The 6,628-nt window shown below is 45.9% G+C and overlaps 1 non-coding gene across 1 annotated transcript; it reads right to left on the bottom strand.

Annotated features, from left to right (window-relative positions):
• Nucleotides 1-6,044: 6,044 nt before the first annotated feature.
• Nucleotides 6,045-6,151, bottom strand: LOC115871751. Its single transcript, XR_004047462.1, has one exon. It is a non-coding gene; the product is annotated as a U6 spliceosomal RNA (small nuclear RNA).
• Between the last annotated feature and the right edge of the window lie 477 nt (nt 6,152-6,628).

Raw genomic sequence — 6,628 nt, 5'->3', positions numbered from 1 at the left:
CTCTCTGTGGGTCTTCTAAGCCCAGACTAACGAAGTACCAGCAAGCGAGCGGCTGAAAATAACAGAAGTGCCTGCTGACTCTCTCGGGCTGAGGGCTAGAAGTCCAAAGCGAGGTGTTGCCAGGACCTTGCTCTTTCGGGCGGTTCGAGGGGGGACCTCCCCCTTGCATCTTTCTAGTTATTCCAGGGGGTTCTGGCAGTCCCTGGTGTTCCCTGACTTGAGACACCAGAGCCCTTGTCTCTGCCTCCCTTTAGCCTGCCATGCGGTCACGTGTGCTCTATATCTTGCTGTCTCAGTGCCTCTTCTCCCTTCTTAGAAAGCCACCAGTCACGTTGGGCGAGGGCTCACCCTCCTTCAAGCTGGTCTCATTAGTTGATTACATCTGCATGGACTCTATTTCCTAAGAAGGTCATATGCCCGGTACAAGGGTTAGGACCTCAATATTTCTTCCTGAAGTTCAACTCCTAACAGCATTCTTCTCCCCACCCCACCCCCACCCCTCATCTCCAAGCACATTCTCTCCTTGAACCTCTTTAAAGTCTTGTTGTCGCCTGTAACTCAGGCAAGACATGCTTTCCTGAAATATTTTGTCCTTTTGGTATCAGGTAGATCTGATGATGTCTGTATGGCTTTGGCAAGGTGTCTTCTTCAAGCCTAACGCTTGCCGATGGAAAACAGGAATGACAAAGAGCCCAACACTCTCGACTTGTCACGATAAGTAACAGCAGCTAACACCGAGTGACATTAGCTTGTGCCAAGTCCTGGGATTAGGTGCTTTACAGGCATCAATCTTCACAAACATCTGACCAGGAAGGGTCTTTCTATCTCTTCTATCTAGTCCATCCCCGTATCCCAGATGAGGAACTGGAGATAAGGGACTAACAATGAATAGGTGGCACAGGAGCACGCTTAACGACCATGCAGTATCATGATAATAAACAGCAGCAACAATAATAATGCAGCGTCATTGAGCATTTGCCAGATGATTGAGAAGCACTCTTCTGGGAGCCGGACTTGGATTCATTTATCTAGTCCTAATCAATTCCATCAAGCAGGACATACAGACTACAGACCCATTTTACAGATGGGTAAGTGGAGAGGTCGCCATCAATCTATCCATCTGTTGTACTGCGGTGCTTTGTGCATTGCTATGATGCTGAAAACAGTGCTACTGAAATTTCAAATGCCAGCAGGGCCCCCCATAACATCCAGGGAGCTCTGAGAAAGACAGGGTAGGAAGAAAGATCTCACCATTGACTGCTGAAAATTAGTCAATGAAAACCCTGTGGATCACAACAGAATATCGTCCAATAAAGCGCTGGAAAGTGAGCCCCCGGCATTGGAAAGCACTGAAAATACACAGTGGCCGTGACAATGGACTCTGTTTGACTGTGGCTGCCAAAAGGACCATCCAGGTGATGCAGGAGAAGGCAATGCCACCTTCTGTTGAGCACGGGGTCAGCGGGAGTCAGAGCCAACCTACCAAGTTGAGAGGAGGGTGTGAAGTGGGTTGGTGAAGGTTGCAAAGCTGGGGAGTTGATGGAGTGAACATCTGGAAGCTTCACAGCCGGAATCCTGAGCCAGAATCTATCGTATATTTTCTCTTTATAATGAAATGTTGCAAATGTAAGACATAGCTCAGTGCCTGGCATAGAGTCATTTCAAGCTATTGTTTTTATTAGTATTATCATTGTTACCACTATTATAATTACAGTCCATATTTTTGTCCCCCCCTCCCCCCGCCCCTGGATGAAGCCTTCCCAGTTTATCAGTGAACTATGAGCTTCAGGCTTGGAGCTGAAAGAAGAGCCTGCCTTCTGTGATGTATTTGGCCTTGGCTGGCCTCACCTGCCTTCTGCAAATGTTGACAGCCACGTCCCCATCCTTACTCAGGTTTGTCAGCTTTCTGAGCATCCTCTTCCAGAAGTCCTCCAACTGAAGGCATCCCGAAAATCCCTTTTTCTTCCTGCAACAGCTCTGTGTTTGTTTTCTATTGTTGCATCACAAAATACCACTAATTAATAGCTTAAGACCTCATCCACTTATGGTCTTGCAGATTCCATGGTCAGGTCCCAGGCATGGCTTGTATGGGTCCTCTGCTCAGGGTGTCTCTGGCTACAGTCAAGATGCTGGTTGAGCTACATTCCTTCTGGAGCTTGAAGTCCATTTCCAAGCTCATGTGATTGTTGGCAGAACTTAGTTCTTTGTAGTAGTGGGGTCCAAGGGCCTGAGTTCTAAATGGTTGTCAACGGGAGCCCACCCTTGAGTTCTAAAGGTCACTTGGAGTTCCCTGCCACATGGCCCCTCCTTATGCAGCTCTCATCATAGCGCCCTGATTCTTCAAGGCCAGAAGGAAAGTCTCCAGTCTACTATAACTGAGATTTAAATAATGAAGCATAAGCGTGGGAACTATATCCCACCACATTTACTATGGACTATTGGTTAGGAGAGGGAGCCCTAGTGGCACAGTGGTTAAGCATTGGGCTGCTAACCACCAGGTTATTATTTTGAAACTGTCAGTCACTCCATGGAGAAAAACAAGGATTTCGACTCCCATAAATAGTTAGTCTTCATTGGGCCTCTATTCAAGTACTCCCTCAACGAAAGAACACTTTGTTCTAATCACCTGACCTTCCATGATGCTCACCTTCCCGACTCGATCGCTAAAGATAAAGTGGGTGCATAAGCAAATGTGGTGAAAAGAGCTGATGGTGCCTGACTATCAAAAGATATAGCATCTGGAGCCGTAAAGACTTGAAGATAAACAAGCATCCATCTAAATCAGAAGCAACAAAGCCCACGTGGAAGAATCACACCAGCCTGTGTGATTACCAGGTGTCGACAGGATCGGGTATCGGGCATCAGAAGACCCAAATCAAATAATCATATCGATGCAAACAAGAGGGGGGAGACCCAAAGCCCATTTGTAGACAATTGGACATCCCCTCACAATAGGGTCACAAGGAATGCAGGAGCCAGCCAGGGTGCAGTATAGCACCCATAAAATATACACCTTTCCTCTAGTTCTTTAGTGCTTCCTCTCTCCTACTATCATGACCCTGGTTCTACCTTACAAATCTGGCTAGACCACAGCATGTACACCAGTACAGATAAGAGCTCTCGCCACACAGAATCCAGGACAGCAACTCCCTCAGGAAAAAGAATGGAAGTGGCGATACTATGAGGGTAGGGGGAAGGTGTGAGGAGAAAGGGGGAACCGACTGCACTGATCAACGGATGCATGTCCCCATCCACCCAGGGCGACAAAGAACAGAAACGTGGGTGAAGAGAGACAGTGGATGGTGTAAGCTATGAAAATAATAATAATCTGTAATTTATCAAGGGTTGATGAGGGTGGGAGGGTGGGAGGGTGGGGGAGGGAGGGAAAAATGAGGAGGTGATAACGGGGGCTCAAGGAGAAAGAAAATGTTTTGAAGAGGATGACGGCAACATATGTACAGATGTGCTCGACACAATGGATGGATTTTTTTTAAAGTTGTAAGAGCCTCCAATAAAATGATTTTTTAAAATATTTAAAGAAGGATTAAAACGGATCTTTTATCAATATTTCAAAAAAAATGTTTTAAACTTATTCTTGGAAGCCCACCGGGGCAGTTCTACCGTGTCCTGTAGGGTCGACCTGAATCAGGATGGACTCATGGCAGTGAGTTCCGTTTAGTGGTTCGAAGAAAGTCATCCCCACATTCAGGAGGAGGGGATTGCATGAGTTCATCACTGGGGCTACTTTAGGGGGTGTCCACCTCAAGCTTCTTGGTTTTATTTCTTCCCCACTTGCCTTCATTTCCACTGTACTTCCCAACGGAGACCACTGTCATAGTTAATGCTGTGTGCCAACCTAGCGAGGCTGTTAGGAAGGAGGCCGTGACTCAACTTGAACTCAGTGGTTTGGCAGACACTGGACTGGGTGCTTCTCCATAACACAAGGCTGTTGTTATTGCTAGGTGGCATTGAATTAGTTCCAACTCATAGTGACCCTATCGATGTACCGCAGAAGAAAACGCTGCCCATTCTTGCTCCATCCTGACAATTGTTGCTATGCGGAAGTCTGTTGTTGCAACTATTGAGCCAATCGTCCCAGAGATGAGCTTCCTCTTTTTCATTGTCCCTCGACTTGGCCAAGTACGATGTCCTTTTCCAGGGACTGGACGCTCTTGAGAACATATCCAAGGGACACGAGAAGACAGTGTGTCATCCAGGGCTCTCCTGCTTCTTCCAGGATGGACGTGTGGGTTCTCGGCAGTCCATGGCACTTGCGATCTTCTTTGCCAACACTGTAACCCACATGCACTGAGCTTCGCTGTCTCCTTCTTCATTGTCCCGCTTTCACATACAGGAGATGACGGAAAAACCATGACTCGGAGCAAGCACACCTCAGTCCTCAAAGTGACCTCTTTGCTCTTTAACACCTTAAAGAGGTCTTGTACACTTGATTTACTGAAGGTAACATGCCATTTAATTTCATGGCTGCTGCTTCCATGACATTGATTCTGGATCTACGTAAAATGAAATCCCTGATAAGGCCAGTCTTTTCTGTTTATCATGGTCCAGTTACGAGAGTTTTTCTCCTTTGCATTGAGATGGAGTGAAGACTGCAGTCTTTGACCTTCACCAATAATTCTCTTGCCTTTCAGCAAACAAGGCTGTGTCATCTGCATATCCAAGCCAAAAACTCACTGCCACCAAGTTGCTGTCCATTCAGAGTGACCCTAAGGGACAGAGTAGAACAGCCCCGTGAATTTCAGAGACTGCACATCTTCACAGGAGTAGAAAGCCCCAAATTTCTCCCTTGGAGCAGCTGGTGGTTTTGAACTGCTGACTCCCAGATCGCAGCCCAGCTTGTAACCATTAATGAAACCTCCAGGTCACCTTATCTGCGTATTAATAACTCTTCCTGCAATCCTGATGCTATGTTCTTTTTCCTACCGTCCAATTCTTACATTATATACTCCACATACAGATTGACTAAGTATGGTAGAAAGATACAATCCAGACTCACACCTTTCCTGATTTTAAACTATAAGTATCCCCTTGTCCTGAATGTCTATGTACAGTTTCAATGTGAGCATAATTAAATGTTCTGGAATACCCATGATCTTCTATGTTGTCCATAATTTGTTTTTAGCAGCACAGTTGGTTGACTTTCCTTTGCATAGCCAATTATAAAATATCACATGCTATAATACATAATCACTTTTTCTTATGCCATGTAATGTGATTTGACCAGCCAATCATTTGAAGGGGAGTTTCCCTGGAAGTGTGCCTGTCTTCAGTACATAAATGGACATTCTGGCAAAGTTCATGTACTCTCTCTCGATCCTGCACTCTTCTTGGGCATAACCTGACCCCTGGTTCTTGGATACAAACCTGCACCCATCTCCAGCATGCCAGATGAGCTGCAGATTTTGAATTTGCCAGCTCCTACACCCGATGAACCAGTGGAGTTCTTCAACTTGCTGCAGGACCCACGGATTGGGAATTTTCCAACCCCTACAATTGTGTGAGCCACTTCCTTAAAGTAAATCTCTCTGTAAACATTTATATATTCTTTTCACTGGTTTCACTCCTTTGCAGAATCCAGGGTAAGACAATCACACACACACACACACACACACACACACACACACACACACATTTTACCTCTACTTTCATATCCACAGCACAAACACTTTTTTACTGTGCCTGCTTTCTGACAATAGTTTTGCCTGTTTTGGATGTGGCTACCACAAGAGTCATGCAATAGAAAGTCTTTCACAATTGGCTTCTTTGACTTAGTGCGATGTTGCTAAGCTTCATAAATGTTACACTATAATCAGAGTCCTGGTCATGGAGAACTGTAAGCTCCTCAGCATCTTCACAACATACAAGTCTCCTCTGACAGATGGTGGAGGGAGGGGGGCTCATGAGCATAAGGTACATTGGTTGAGACTTGAACAGAATGTGAGGATTCTACCACTAAGCCATCAATGGACCCCATCTGCATGCAAGCATTATAGAAGATAAAATGCACGGTAATTGTTTTGTTTTTTAATGTGGAGCGCTTCACTAATTTGCGTGTCATCCTTGCACAGAGGCCATGCTAATCTTCTCTGTATCATTCCCATTTCAGTATAGGTGCTGCCGAAGCGAGCACCATTCCCTAGGCTAGACACAGAAACCAAAACTAGTCTCTACAAATGTTCACTGGTTTTTAGGAAAAAATGATACTCATTGCTTCGAGTGCTGTGGAGCTTGGTTATTTGAACAATGGCGCTGGAATGGTTTCAGATCTACCCCATCTTACGCGCAAGCACTTGTGGGTTGGCTTGCACACCCAGGAAGGGAAGAAATCAATGAGAAGGGTGGCTTTGCACTGTGGCTTTGCCCCCGCCTTGACATCCACTGGGGTGACCTCATCTGGCAGGGATGTGCTCATGAATGTGTGCTCCAAGCCGGCAGGAATTTCACTGCACTCTAATAATTTCCCATTTACCCAGAGATCGGCATTTGAGTATCAAAAACACTGCTGATTTAGACAAGCTGGGAAATGATGAAAATAGAGGTTCTCGTCAGCAGGAACTGACCTACACGAGGGGACCCTGGATGTGTCCCCACAGTGACCAAAAGGCAA

Source organism: Echinops telfairi, unplaced genomic scaffold (assembly GCF_000313985.2).
Source record: "Echinops telfairi isolate 266 unplaced genomic scaffold, ASM31398v2 ScPeMD7_7400;HRSCAF=8409, whole genome shotgun sequence".
NCBI lineage: Eukaryota > Metazoa > Chordata > Mammalia > Afrosoricida > Tenrecidae > Echinops > Echinops telfairi.
The sequence above is the reverse complement of the archived record's forward strand: the minus strand, read 5'-3'. Positions and strand labels throughout refer to the sequence as shown.